General features: G+C 34.6%; 1 long non-coding RNA gene and 1 other non-coding gene across 2 annotated transcripts; one reads left to right on the top strand and one right to left on the bottom strand.

The window, feature by feature from the left end:
- Positions 1–4841: 4841 nt before the first annotated feature.
- On the bottom strand, positions 4842–15112 carry LOC111096091. The gene is made up of 3 exons (XR_005358828.1): positions 15005–15112; positions 8704–8759; positions 4842–4928 (listed from the first exon to the last, which is right to left on the bottom strand). It is a non-coding gene; the product is annotated as an uncharacterized LOC111096091 (long non-coding RNA).
- On the top strand, positions 10223–10325 carry LOC119872041. The gene has a single exon (XR_005360253.1). It is a non-coding gene; the product is annotated as a U6 spliceosomal RNA (small nuclear RNA).
- Positions 15113–15528: the final 416 nt, after the last annotated feature.

Raw genomic sequence — 15528 nt, 5'->3', positions numbered from 1 at the left:
ATATTCAAGATATTTATATTCCTGAGGAAGTTTGGATCCAATGACCCATATCTTCAGTCCATCATAACTTATATGGTTGTGAAGTTCAAAATATCACCCACTCCCACTTTAATATCCCACTGGGCTTCGTGGAGATTCAAGGTCTATAGGGACCAACAAAAATCTTTCTGCTGTGCCTTAGGGAATTGCTCTAGTTGACTTCTCCATAAATAGCTCAGTTCTTGCTACAGAGAAAGACTACAAGCAAACAGAAAACAAAACAAAACAAAACAAAACAAAACACTGGTGAAATTCAAAAACTCTAATTCCAACAGGAGAGACAGGCAGAGACAGAGACAAAGACAGAGATAAGGAGACAAACAGAGAGAAAGGTGCCATAAAGAGAGGGGGAGAAACTTTTCATTTACTTTCTGGAACTTAAGGCTAAATTCCACACTCCATTTTTTTATTTCAAATTTAATATATGTTTTATTTTTTCTGTAGTGTTAGGGAGGTATAATTGACAAATAAAACTGTATATTTATAAGATATAAAATGCGACATTTTAATATATGTATCTATCATGAAATGATCACCACAGAAAGCTAATTAACAAATCTTTTATCTAACAGTTACTTTTTTTTTCTAGTGGGGTGAAAGCATTTAAAATCTACTCTTTCACCAAATTTTAAGTATGCAATACATTATTTTTTTTGCAATACATTATTAACCATAGTCACCACTGCATACATTAATTCCCTAGAACTTACTCATAACCAAAAGTTTATATCTTTCGACCAATTTCTTCCCATTTCCCCCAACTCTCAGCTCATGGTAAACAGTGTTTTACTGTTTGTGATTTTGACTTTTTTATTTTTTTTTTATTTTTATTTATGATAGTCACAGAGAGAGAGAGAGAGAGAGGCAGAGACACAGGCAGAGGGAGAAGCAGGCTCCATGCACCGGGAGCCCAATGTGGGATTCGATCCCGGGTCTCCAGGATCGCGCCCTGGGCCAAAGGCAGGCGCCAAACCGCTGCGCCACCCAGGGATCCCGATTTTGACTTTTTTAGATTCTAAATATGAAGGAGATCATGGAGTACTTATCTTTCTTTGGTTAATTTCATTTAGCATAATGCCTTCCAGCTTCATGCATTTTTTTTTTTTTTTGCAAATGACAGGATTCATTCTCTACTTTTTTTGTGGCTGAATAGTATCTCATTGAGCATATGTACCACCTTTTCTTTATCTCTTCATCCATTGGTGAGCTCAGGCTGCTTCCATACCTTGGCTATTGTGAATAATGCTGCAAAGAGCACAGGGAGTACAAATATCACTTTGGTAGCCTGATTTCATTTCCTGTGGATAGATATAATCAATAGTGGCTTTGCTGGATCATATGGTAAATTCCATTTTCAACTTCTTGAGGAATCTCCATGCTATTTTCCATAGTAGCTATACCAGCTTACATTCCACCAACAGTGTACAAGGGTTCTCTTTTCTTCACATCCTCACCAACACTTACTATACTTTGACTTTTTGAAAACAGCCATCCTAACAGGTGTATGGTGCTATCTCATTGTGATTTTTATTTGCCTTTCCTTGGTGATTAATAATGTTGAGTACCTTTTCATATACAGTTGGTCATTCGTATGTCTTTTTTGGAAAAAAATATCTATTAGATCTAGTGTTAAATTAGGTTTTTGAGGTTTGTTCGTTTGCTATTAAGTTATAGGAGTTTCTTGAATATAATAGATTTTAACTATTTATCAGATATATTACAAAGTCTACTGGTCATCAGAGCCAGGTGATTAAGGAAGTGCCCTCTGGGTGGCAGCCCCAAAAGCTGGGATGCCCATATGTATGTATGCATTTGTTCCAGGTAGATATTGGTGAATTGGAGCAGGTTACAGGGAGATTGGGGAGATGGTGTCTGCTAGATTCCCCGGTCTGCAGGGTGGAGAGCAGTTTGTCCCTAGATGAGTCAAAATTCAGAGCCTGACCCTCAGGCTGCAGCTTATTCTTTTCCTCTTTAATATTTTTACTTATTTGTGAGAGAGAGAGAGAGAGAGAGAGAGAGAGAGAGAGAGAGAGAGAGAGAGAAAGAAGCAGGCAGAGAGAGAAGAGGCTTCCCTTGGGGAGTCCGATGCGGGACTTGATCCCAGGATCCTGGAATCACGACCTGAGCTGAAGGTAGAAGCTCAACCTCTGAGCCACCCAGGTGCCCCAGGCTGCAGCTTTTAAAATACTCAATAGGAAATATTGGGACATGAGTATTTTTGTCTGCTCCCTCTTCATTGAGCCCTGAGCTCTAGCCATGAGAGTCTTCAGGGACTCGTTAAAAACAGTTTCTTTGTGGGACGCCTGGGTGGCTCAGTCAGTGAAGCATCTGACTCTTAATTTTAGCTCAGGTCATGATCTCAGGGTGGTGAGATTGAGTCCTGCATCAGGCTTCCAGCTCCTCACTGGGCCTGGAGACTGCTTAAGATTTTCTCTCTCCCTCTCCCGCTGCCCCTCATCCACCTCTAAGAAAAACAAATTAAAAAAAAAAAAAAAAACTGTTTCTTTGTTTGCTAATCTTGGGGATCTTGAGAACCCAAGAGGTACTGGCTTTCAGAGCTATGTGTTTTAGGAATCAATCCTCAAACATAGAGGACTTTGCTTTCCTTCATTTTTTTTTAATTTTTTATTTATTTATGATAGGCACACAGTGAGAGAGAGAGAGAGAGAGAGGCAGAGACATAGTCAGAGGGAGAAGCAGGCCTCATGCAGGGAGCCTGATGTGGGACTTGATCCCCGGACTCCGGGATCACACCCTGGGCCGAAGGCAGACGCTAAACAGCTGAGCAACCCAGGGATCCGGGACTTTGCTTTCAACCCTACCTCTTTGACAAGAACCATTTCACATATTTGTGTCTATTAATTACAACATACGACTTTCAGTACAAAATTCATAGTAGTGCTTAGTATCCTTTTGGTTGTAAATAATAGGAAATCTCCCCCAAACTGGCTTATGTATAAAGCAAGTTTATTGTTCAAATTAGTATAATTCAAAAATAGCACTGAATTACATTATGCAAAAGATAAGGCAGATTGACAGTCTTTTACTTTGTATTTTAGGGGTTTTGCACTTGGAACAGTCTTCTTGGAGATATGTAAATATCTCAACTTCTTCATTTTCTTCTTTTTTGTCAAAGGTTACTTTTTCAGTGGGACCTTACCTAAGCACAAACATTTCCTGTTATTTTTTTAATTCGAATTTTGGTATAATCCATAGATCATAAATTTGCCCTTTTTAAGATAATTAAATAATTTTTGTTATATTCACAAGTAGATGCAGCATCACCACGGTCTATTTTGAATATTTCATTACTTCAAAAAAGAAGTTCTGTGCCCTCTAAATATCACTCTCTTATCTGCCTTTCCCCCATTCCAGCCTGAAGCAACTGTGAATTTACTTTCTGAGTCTACAGATTTCCCTGCTCATAAGAATGAGATCGTATAGTGCGTGGTCCTTTGTGACTGGCTTTTTGCACTTAGCATAATGTATTCAAGTTTCATTTTTATTCTAGTCATCCTAGGGGTAACTCCTTGTGGTTTTGATTTGCATTTTTCTGATAACTAATGATACTGAACATCTTTTTTATGTGTTTATTGCATATGCTTATTGATCACTTGTGTATCTTAGGAGAAATGACTACTTAGATTCTTTATCCATGTTTTAATTGAGTTAACTGTCTTCTTAGTATCATTAGAGATTTCTATATTTTTAGATACAAGGCATATGATCTATGCCTTGTATCTAAATCAGGCATATGATCTGCAAATATTTTCTCCCATCCTGCATATTGTCTTTCTATTTTCTGGGTGGTGCCCTTTGAGGTGTAAATTTGGTTTTGATCAAGTCCAATTAATCTATTTTTGCTGTTGTTGTTGTTGCCTATGCTTATGGTGTCATACTTGAGAAATTTTTGCAAATTCAAGGTCATGAAGATTTATCCCTAAGCTTTCTTCCAGGAGTTGTATAAAAGTTTTTGCTCTTATGCTTAATAATGTGAATAACACATAATATGTAATTTTTATTATGATTTTCTATATAGTGTAAATAAGGGTCCAACTGCATTCTTTTGCTTGTGCTTATCCAGTTATCCCAGGACCATTTGTTGAAAACACTATTCATTCAATATTGAACAGTATTTCTATCTTTATTGAAAATCAACAGTATTTCTATCTTTATTGAAAATCTTTATTGAATCAATCAATCAATCAATCAATTTCTATCTTGATTGAAAATCAATCAATCAATCAAATCAACCATAGATATGTGGTTTTGTATCTGGACTCCCAGTTTTATACACACACACACACACACACACACACACACACACCCTTCTTCCAGTACCACACTGTCTGGATTACTGTTGATCTATATGAATTTTGATCAGGATATGTGAGTCTTCTCAATTTATTTTCCTTTTTCATAATTGTTTTGGATTTTTTGCATCCTTGTAATTCAGCATAGATTTTAGAATCAGCTTGTCAATTTCTACAAAGAAGTGAGCTGGGATTATTGTAATTGTGTTAAATCTGAAAATCAGTTTAAGGAGTATTGTCATCATAGCAACATTAAGACTTCCAACATATGAGCGTGAGATGTCTTTGTATTTATTTAGATGTCTTTAACTTCTTTAAACAATATATTATAGTTTTCCAGAATATAAATTTAATACTTTTTTTATTAAATTTATTCCTAAGTATTTTATTCATTTTGATGCTAATGTTAATGGAATCAATTTCTTCATTTATTTAATCTTCTTGTTCAAAGCAAGTACATAACAAAGCAATTGATTTTTGTATACTGACCTTATAACCTGCAACCCTGCTGAACACATCCATTAATTCTAATATTTGGTGGATTCCTAAGATTTTCCATACAAAATATCAGGCCATCTGTGAATAGAAATAGTTTTATTTATTTTAAAATTTGAAATAATTATTTATTTTTCTTGCCTAATTTCTCTGGTTGGAACTTGTCTTGTTCCCATTCTGAAGGATAAATCAACCAGTCTTTCAACATTAAATGTTTGCTGTGGGTTTTTTATTGATGCTCTTTAGCAGGTTGAGGAAGATTTCCCATATTCTTACTTCCTTTACTGTTTTTTATCATGAAAGAGCTTTAGATTTTGTCAAATATTTTTCTGCATCTACTGAGATGATAATGTGAATTCTGTTTCTTGTTCGATTAATAAGAAATATTACATGAATAGATTTTTCAGATGAAAATCAATTTGCATCACAAAGATAAATCCCATTTGGTCAGGGTGAATAATTCTTTTTATATGATGCTGGATTAAGTTTACAAATATTTTGTTTAGAATGTTTGCCTCCATATTCATAAGAGATATTGTTCTGTAGTTTTGTTTTCTTGTGATGTCTTTGGTTTTGTTATAAGAATAATAGAATAAGTTGCAAAATCTTTCCATGTCTTTGATCTTTTGGAAGTGTTTGTAAAGAATTGGAATTAATTCTTCTTTTAAAGTTTGGTAGAATTAATGGCAAAGCTATCTATAATAGGTCTTTATTTGTGGGCAGTTTTTGTTTTGTTTTGTCTCATCTCTTCCCTTGTTATACGTCTATTCAGATTGTTTATTTTTTCTTGAGTTGGTTTTGGTAGTTTTTGTCTTTATAAGAAGTTGTCTATTTCATCCAATTTATCTAATATATTGGTATACAATCATTTATAATATTTTTGTAATCCTTTTAATTTTTCTTAGGTTAGTAGTTATGTCTCCCTTCATTTCCAATTTTAATAATTTGAATCTTTTCGTTTTTTTAGGTCAAATTAAGTAAACTTTTGTCAATTTTGTTGACCTTTTAAAAAAAACAGCCTTTGATTTTATTGATTTTCCCCATCATTTTTCAGTTCTTTTTAAAAATTAATTTTTCGGGGGGTGGGAGTGAATGGGTGACGGGCACTGGGGGTTATTCTGTATGTTAGTAAATTGAACACCAATAAAAAAATTTTTTAAAAATTAATTTTTGCTTTAATCTTTATTTTTCCTTCTTTCTCTTGCTTTATATTTAGTTTGCTATTCTATATGAAAGGTTAGATTATTGACTTGAGATCCTTCATCAGTTTCAATATAATCATTTACAGGCATAACTGCTGCTTTATTTTGCATTTAGTGAATATTTTCTAATGTAGTATTTTAATTCAATTAATGATCTTTTTTAATAGATTTTTGTATTTTCTTTAGTGGTTGTTCTAAAGTCTACTATATATGTCTTAAATTGTGAAAATCATCTTAAAATATATACCAACTTAATTCTAGTAATATGCTGATATATTATACCTATATATCTATTGTACCTTCTTCCTTTTTGTTACATTATATATATTCCATCTATTAATATTACAAACCCAGCAATTGTTATACATTGTTATAATCACTACCATCTGTCATCATTTCCTAGTCTATTACAATTTTTCTCCTAGACGCTTCCTTTGTATTATTATTGGCAAATACACTGCACATATTTTACATTTCTTAGCCTGATTTTTTTTTAAGATTTATTTATTCAGAGAGAGAGAAAGAGAGACAGAGACATAGGAAGAGGGAGAAGCAGGCTCCATGCAGGGAGCCTGACCTGGGACTCGATTCTGGGTCTCCAGGATCACATCCTGGACTGCAGGTGGCACTAAACCACTCCACCACCAGGGCTGCCCTATATTACATTTCTATGTAATGTATACATACATTGCATGTACATAGACATATAGACATGTACATGCATAGACATGTATATTACATGCACATAGACATAAAGTCAATGTATATGTTATAAGCCTAAGAATATATTATATACATATGTTATACAATTGCATTTCCAATCAGTTTAGAGAAAAAGAGTATTTTTAGTGTTTTTATAATTACATGGATGCTTTCAATTTTCTGTTTACTGCTGCTTTTGTTTATTTCTGTGCATTTGAATTACCATAGGGGGTCACTTGCTTTCAGCTGAAAGAAATTAACCTTTAGTATTTGTTGTAAGGTAGATCTGTTAGCATCAAGTTCTCTCAGTCTTTCTTATATGGAAAGTGTTTATTTCTCCTTCATTTTTAACAATAGTTTTGCGGCTTATAGAATTCTTCATTTATAACTTTTTTCTTTGAGTGCTTTAAATATTCTATCCCACTGTTCTTTCTCCATTGTTTTAGCTGAGAAGTTAGCTATTAATCTTGAGATTCCCTCATAAGTATTTTTTTCCTTGCTACTTTCAAAATATTCGCCTTATCTTTGACTCAGAACTTTTTTTTTAAAGATTTATTTATATATTCATGATAGACAGAGAGGGAGGGAGAGAGAGAGAAGCAGGCTCCATGCCAGGAACCCAACTCGGGACTCGATCCCGAGTCTCCAGGACCCTGTCCTGGCCCAAAGGCAGGGGCTAAACCATTGAGTCACCCAGGGATCCCTGAACTTTTTTTTAAAAAATTATGATGTATATGGTTATGGATCTTGACTTCATTTTTGCTTCCTGGGTGTGATATAAATGTTTTTAAATAAATTTAGGGAGTTTTCAGCTATCAGTTTTTCAAGTATTTTTAATTCTCTCTCTCTCTCTCTCTCTCTGCTAGCCTTCTGGAACTCCCATTACGTGTATGTTGATGTACTTAATAGTGTCCCCCAAGTCTATAACGTTTTGAGGCTCATTTTTCTTCATTCCTCTGTTGCTCATTGTTCTTCAGCTCTCATAATCTCTATCAATCTATCTTTAAGTTTGCTAATTCTTTCTTCTGCCAGTTTAAATCTACCATTCAGCCCCTCTAATAATTTTTTTTTTAGTTCAGTTACCATGCTTTTAAACTCCAGAGTTTCTATTTGGTGCTTTAATAATTTCTATTTCTTAATTGATATTATTTATTTGATGAGGCATTTTCTTTTAGCTTCCTTAAATTCTTTAATTTTGCTTTCCCCTAGTTCTGTGAACACATTTATAATTGCTACTTTAAAACTTTTCCTGTTAAATCTAATATCTAAAAAAAAAAAAACCTAATATCTGATGGCTCATAAATTTCTATTGCCTGCTTTTATTGTGATGTTTGGGTCATATTTTATTATTTCTTTGCACATCTCATGATTTTTTTGTTAGAAAATATTTTAGATGATTTATTGTACCAACTTTGAATTCTCCCTTCCTCAAGTTTGTTTCTGTTTAGTTCCTGCCTGAATTATTTCAGTGAGGTTTACTCCCTCATCCCCACAGTGTTAAGACTCTGATATTGTGTCTCAGTGAGGTACATTTTTGGTTACTCTCATAGTCACTGTGGGATGACAGTGGTACTGCTAGGTTTCTCTTAAACTCTTTCCCTGCCCAAACAGTGCCATTAAACATCACCAATTGCCTACTAATTCTACTGTTTTCAACATTTCCCTAGGATATATATTGTTCTTTAAATTAACCCAAATAAATTGTGACTCCTCTGAAGGAATATTTTTTGAGGTGATATTTGTTCTGACTCCAGCTGTCTTATTCACAATTTCTCTCATGTAAACTAGCCATACTATAGTCTAAACTCAATCTTCATTAGATTCATGAATCTCCTTCCAATTTTCTTTTGCCACAGTTGTCACTGTTCTTGAAGGTGTCAGTAGAATTACACTGTTCTATGTTGTGTTGCAAATGCAATCAATTCCTTTAGGGAAAAAAAATCAAGAAGTACCTGTTTTATGGCTTGATTCTTCTTCTAGACAAAATCTCTGAGCCGAGGTTCTGGACCTGGGGGTAAAGATTATGGCAGTCATTTCTCTGGGTGACATTCTCACTCTAGGCTCTGAATAGTTAGTGGAGAGAGGTTAGTAGCCTGTTGGTATTCTCATCTTGCCTCCCCTGGCAAGCCTCCACTGACTCAAAAATGGGAAGGACCATCTGGGCCCCAATATTGTCATTATGCCATGCCCAGTGTTGAACCTCCATTCTATGAGTGGGGATTCAGCGGAAGAAAGGAGCCCTGCTCTCATTTACACTCCCCAAGGACCCAGCCTCAACAACAGGTAGTTAGCAGCAGGATGAGAAATGCTGATGTTGTCCTTCTTCAGGGAATGAAGCCCTCTGGCTGGGAGCTGGGTAAATAAGGAATGGTGCATTCTTGGCTGCAATAATCTGGAGTGGAGTCTCTGCCTTACTGGTAGGCAGGTGGGAGAGGAGTAGTCTTGGTTCAAAGTAACAGATGCTTGCCTTTCTTAAAGTATTTCCTTAGATTTTCTTAAATAAATGTGTTTTTTTTTTATTTCTTTTTTTTTCTTTTTTTCCTTTATTTCTTTCAGAATAAATAACAGAAGCCTTAAATGGTTAGTTTTTATAATTTTCACAATTTTCACTGAGTTATGGAATAGTGGAACTCCTGATGTGGGGCTGGAAATCAAATTTCATTTTATTATCTTATCTCATTAATTTTACCTACCACTATTATATTATTTATAAACATATATATATACATATATTTAGCACCTAAATATGCTACATATGTTCTAATATTTCGAATAGTATAATTTATTTTGCTTATTATGTGTCTATCACCCTCAGACACCAAAATATAAGCTCCATGAGCCTCAAATTAAAAACCTAGTCTCAGAAAATTTTCTGAGACTCAAGAGGCTTGCATCCATGAAACAAAAACAGAATACAATAAAACAAGAAATATTGAAGAATAATAAAAAGCTCTTAAAAATTCAATACACAAAATCAAAACTTAAAATTATCTTGAAAACATTAGTTCAAAAAGATATATGCCCTCCAGTGTTTATTTCAACAGTATTTATAATAGCCAAGATATGGAAACAACCCAAGTGTCCATCAGTAGATGAATGGATAGGGGGCACCTGGATGGCTCAGTGGTTCAGTGTCTGTCTTTGGTTAAGGTCATGATCCTGGGGTGTCTGGGTGACTCAGTCAGTTAAGCATCTGACTTTTGATTTCAGTTCAAGTCATAATCTCATGGTCATGAGATCAAGCACCATATACAGCTCCATGCTGGGCATGGAGCCTGCTTAAGATTCTCTTTTTCTGCTCCTTCCCCTGATCCCTTAGAAAGAAGGAAAGAAAAAGAAAAAGAAAGAAGAAAGAAAAAAAGAAAGAAAGAAAGAAAGAAAGAAAGAAAGAAAGAAAGAAAGAAAGAAAGAAAGAAAGAAAGAAAGAAAGAAAGAAAGAAAGAAAGAAAGGTATCCAAACCAATGTACATCATGCTCACTTGGGCAGCACATACACTAAAATTGGAATGACACAGAGATTAGCATGACCCTGCATGAGGATGACATACAAACCAATGTACACCATCATAAAACTTCATTTTATCAAGGATAAAAAGAAGTTCTAAAATCTATACAATGGAATATTACTCAGCTATTAGAAATGACAAATACCCACCATTTGCTTCAACGTGGATGGAACTGGAGGGTATTATGCTGAGTGAAGTAAGTCAGTCGGAGAAGGACAAACATTATATGTTCTCAGTCATTTGGGGAATATAAATAATAGTGAAAGGGAATATAAGGGAAGGGAGAAGAAATGTGTGGGAAATATCAGAAAGGGAGACAGAACGTAAAGACTGCTAACTCTGGGAAACGAACTAGGGGTGGTAGAAGGGGAGGAGGGCGGGGGGTGGGAGTGAATGGGTGACGGGCACTTGGGGTTATTCTGTATGTTAGTAAATTGAACACCAATAAAAAATTAAAAAAATAAAATAAAACTTACAGAGAGAGGAAATATATGCAGAAAAATATTCACAGCCTTAAATCACAAATGAAATATCATCAGGCTTCTCAATAGCACTATTGGAAGTTGAATGGCATTAGAACAGGCCTTCAAGATTTTGAGTGAAATTGGTTTTAGACTAAAATTCTATAACTACTAACCTAACACATGTGAGGGGAAAAGAACAATATCTTCACATATAAATAAATCTAAAAACAAATGAGTGAACTAACTAAAAATTTCCATTCCTACTTTTTTGGAAAGGTTTCTGGAAATGTGTCCCAACAAAACAAAAAATTATATTAAGAAAGTGAATGAATGTGTTCATCTGATAAAAAAGAACAGTAAGAGAGAGTCCAAAAATGATAAAAATCACACTGGTGCAGTTAAGCGTCTGACTCTTGGTTTCTGCTTAGGTCCTGATCTCAGGATCATGAGATCAAGCCCCAAGTCAGTCTCCATGCTCAGCAGGGAGTTTGCTTGAGATTATCCTGCCATTTACACACACACACACAAACACTCTCAAATAAATAAATGATAAATAAATAAATAATCTTAAAAACAAAAACATGTTATCAGGATGACAGCTGTGCAATGAGAAAAAAACAGTCTAAATTGTAAAAGGAGGATTGTAGTTTCTCTGAGGGAAGTCTTTAGGAGGAAATTGGAGTTGCAACATTTTCAGGTAAGATTGACCATGTGGAAAGTTTTGTAAAATTATGATAAACAGAAAAAGAAAAGCATAAGTATATGCATCTGATAGACTATTATTGAAAATACACAAAGAACTCTGAAAACTCAATAAAGAAAACAAACAATGAAAAAGTGGGCTGAAGATCTTAAAAGACATATCAAAAGAGAAAATATACAGATGGCAAATAAGCATATGAAACGGTGCTCCATAGTATATGTCATCAGGGAAATGCAAATTAAAACAACAATTAGATACCACTGCACACCTATTAGAAGGAACAAAAATCAGAAAATTGACAACATCACATGCTGTTGAGAAAGTAGAGCAGCAGGAGTTCTAATTCATTGCTGGTGAAAATGCAAAATGAAACTGCTACTAGGAGGAAACTTTGGAAGTTTGCTACAAAATTAAACATATTCTTACCATATGATCCAGCAATTGCTTTCTTGATATTTACCCAAAGGTGTTGGAAACTTATGTCACAATAAAGACAAAACAAAATGAAACCTGCACACATATAGCAGCTTTATTCATAATTGTCAAAACTTGGATGTCCTTGAGTAGGTGAGTGGATAAATACATTCTGGTATGTGCAGACAGTATTCTATTCAGAGCTTGGATGAAATGAGCTATGGAGCCATGAAGAAACATGGAAGAAACTTAAAAGCTTATTACTAAGTGAAAGAAGTCAATCTGAGAAAGCTGCATGCTGTATGATTCCAACCCTGACATTTCTGGAAAAGGCAAAACCATGGAGACAGGAAGAAGATCAGAAATTGCCAAAGGTTGGGGTGGTGGGAAGGTACGATTATGTAGAGCACAGAGGGTTTTTAGTATGATACCATGCAGGACACGCGTCATCATACCTTTATCCAAACCCATAGAATGTCTAACACCATGAATAAACTGTGATGTAAACTACGGACCTAGAGTGATTATGATGTGCCAATCAAAGCAGTTTAATCAACTGTAAATAAGGTACCATTCTGGTGGGGGATATTAATAATGGGAAGGGTTATTCATGAGTTGGGGCAAGAAGTATATGGAAACTCCTAGCACATTCCTCTCAGTTTTGATGTGAAACTAAAACTTCTCTTAAAACAAAGTCTTAATAATCTGCTAATTGTTAACTAGACAATAATATTAGAAAAAATGTCACTAATTTGGTCATTCTAAAAACTTTTTTTAAAGATTTTATTTATTTATTCTTGAGGGACACAGAGAGAGAGAGAGAGAGAGAGAGAGAGGCAGAGACACAGGCAGAGGGAGAAGCAGGCCCCATGCAGGAAGCCTGATGTGGGACTTGATCCCCGGGACTCCAGGACCACGCTCCAGGCCGAAGGCACGTGCTAAACCACTGAGCCACCCAGGGATCCCCCTAAAAACTTAAGAAAGTCTTAAAAACAGTCTGAATCTGAACATAACTAATCTCTCTGGATTTGTGGATGAATGCAATATATTTTGCTTTAAAAACTTAGACACTAAAAAAATAAAAATAAAAAAATAATAAAAACTTAGACACTTAGGGAAGTGTGTATTGTTTTCAAAAGAAAAATGACTTGCAAAACAGTCAATAACCCAGCCTCCCCCACTCTTTCACCCACTTCTCTAAGCTCTAGCCATGCATAACTTGCCTCCATTTCTCAAACATGTCATGATCTCTCATTCTTTGGACTTCACACATACCGTTTAAACTTGTCTGTAGTGTTTATGTCACTCCTCCTCCATATGTTCCCATCATTTGTACTTGAATAGCTGCTACTTATTCTTGAGATCTTGGCTTAGAGATCTCTTTCTCCCTGAGATGTCTGTTGTATGCTTCCATAATAACTTATCTTAATCATTTATTCTTAGATAATTATTCTTTGATTTTCTGTCCTCTCCATTAAAATCTTAGACTGATAAGTGTACAGTTTTTCACACATTGCCTGGCACATAGTAGGTGGTCAGTAAGTAGTTACTAAGTATATGAATAAGTCTGTGAATGAGACATAGCACATTTTTTGCACTAGGAGGTTAGCCAATGAACTGAGGATTTGGTTAATAAGTATTTATTATATACCAATAATTTGCAAAGCCTGGCAATATAATGGCTAAAAAAATAATTTTCAAAAGCTTTCTTTTTTCTTCAAGAAGTTTTTATTATAATGGTGGGGGTGGAGAATATAAATTATTCTTAAAGATTTAAAAATTCAAGTGTAATTTGAGTCAGGACCAGCTACTTCAAGGTTCTATATTTTCCATTTCTTTTCTTTTCTTATTTCTTTTCTTTTCTTTTTTTTTTTTTTTTTTTTTTTTTTTTTTTTTTTTTTTTTTTTTAGAGAGAGAGTAGGAAGAGGTAAGGGGCAGAGGGAGAAAGAGAATCTTGAGCAGGCTCCACACTCAGCATGGAGCTTAACACAGGGATCAATCTCACAACACTGAGATCCTGATCTCAGCTGATATCCAGAGTCAGATGCTTAACTGACTGAACTATCAGGTGCCCCAAATGTCCTTTATCAATAGCAGCAGCATCCTAAATATGAGACCCTATACAGTTGTCTTAAATTAGGATAGTAGAACTACTCTGAAATTAATATGTAAATTTATTTAGGATAAATGACTTAGCATCTGTGCATTCCATTGGAAGATAAAAAGTCTACCCTAGTAGAAAATAAATAAATAGATATAAAGAGCCAACATCCTAGTAGAAATATTTAATATTTAAATGTTCCTTAAATTTTGAGAGTTATAAGAAAGGTCTGAAGCACCACAAAGCTGGCCTTCTGGGTAAGTTCCTTTGAAAAGATAAGCTGATACACAAACACCTTTTTGGCCTTTGTCTTTGTCAGAATAAACTTCCTTCCTAGACAGATGGCAGGTTACTAAATGTCAGCTTAGCTTTGAGGCAGATTAATTCATATGGTGTCAACGTAAATAGCTGTTGACTTGTGGAAACCCAAATAATTCCAAGACAAAACCCAAATATTTTATTATAGGCAATTTTGCTTTCAGATCATATTTCCTGTGTTATTTTTGCACTGTGTTTTTTTTTTTGTTATTACTACCAGTATTTGCATGTAAACAGGATCTCTGTTGCTTAGCAATTCATTATTTCTGTTGTTTCTTTCTAAACTGAAATTGGTTTAGTTCTCTAGGAGGGAAGAGAGCTGTTTGACTTCTCTCTCATGTACAAAATGTATTCCATTTTCAGATTTGAACATAAGTCTGTTTCTGGAACAATTCACTCAAATGTTCTTCAGACTTACATTTGTATTCCAATTCTCACTAGAAAGGAGTTGAAAAGATCACTATGTTTGGTTACTTTTACTTTTTGCCTCATTTTATTTGTGATTACTCTTTCCTCTCCACTTTCTCTTTTGTTTCTCTACTGGATCCTCTTCCAAAAACTTCAGAAATCAGATTTGATATGAATGCCTGAAATTGAATTTAAAAAAAAAAAAAGGTCAAGAATGTTAGAACACTCCCTTAATGAAATGCTATAAGGTTAATTAAGGAGGAGAGATACTAACAAAGTCAATGTACCTATGCAAATCACCTTATAAGAAATTTAGTTTAAAAAAAAAAGGCTACATACCAACAATGAACTGAACGGAGGGGTGCAGAATCATGGGTAGCAGCATGTCAGACACTGATAACAATAGAATCAGGAAGGTTAAGGCCCAAGAAAACAAAACGGGCTTTTCAAGCTATATTTGGAACAGGAAGATGATGTGAAAGGTAACTAGTTGGGAGCCATAATATAATGTTATCATAAGCAGAAAAAAGGCAAAACTACATAAACAGCATTTTCTTCCAGAAGAATGATGCTTAAACTGAAAAAAAAAAAAAAAAAGATACTTAAAAAACCATGGTAAGAAATTTAAATAAGAGAGAAAAGAACTGAGGAGCTTTGAGCCATTTTTAGTAGATTCGTGCCTAGAATAATTTCTTCCTAGGGAATAGAAAGAATTTGGAGCAGTGATGGTCTATAATGCAATGTGTAATCTTGTGAAAGCGACAGGAAATTAGTAAGTTCCTAAAAGGTTAGGGATACAGATATGCTTTATTTTCAAAAGAAAAAAAAACAAAAACACCTGAGATTCTTTAACAATAGATTTA

This window comes from Canis lupus, chromosome 5 (assembly GCF_011100685.1).
Source record: "Canis lupus familiaris isolate Mischka breed German Shepherd chromosome 5, alternate assembly UU_Cfam_GSD_1.0, whole genome shotgun sequence".
Lineage (NCBI taxonomy): Eukaryota > Metazoa > Chordata > Mammalia > Carnivora > Canidae > Canis > Canis lupus.
The sequence above is the reverse complement of the archived record's forward strand: the minus strand, read 5'-3'. Positions and strand labels throughout refer to the sequence as shown.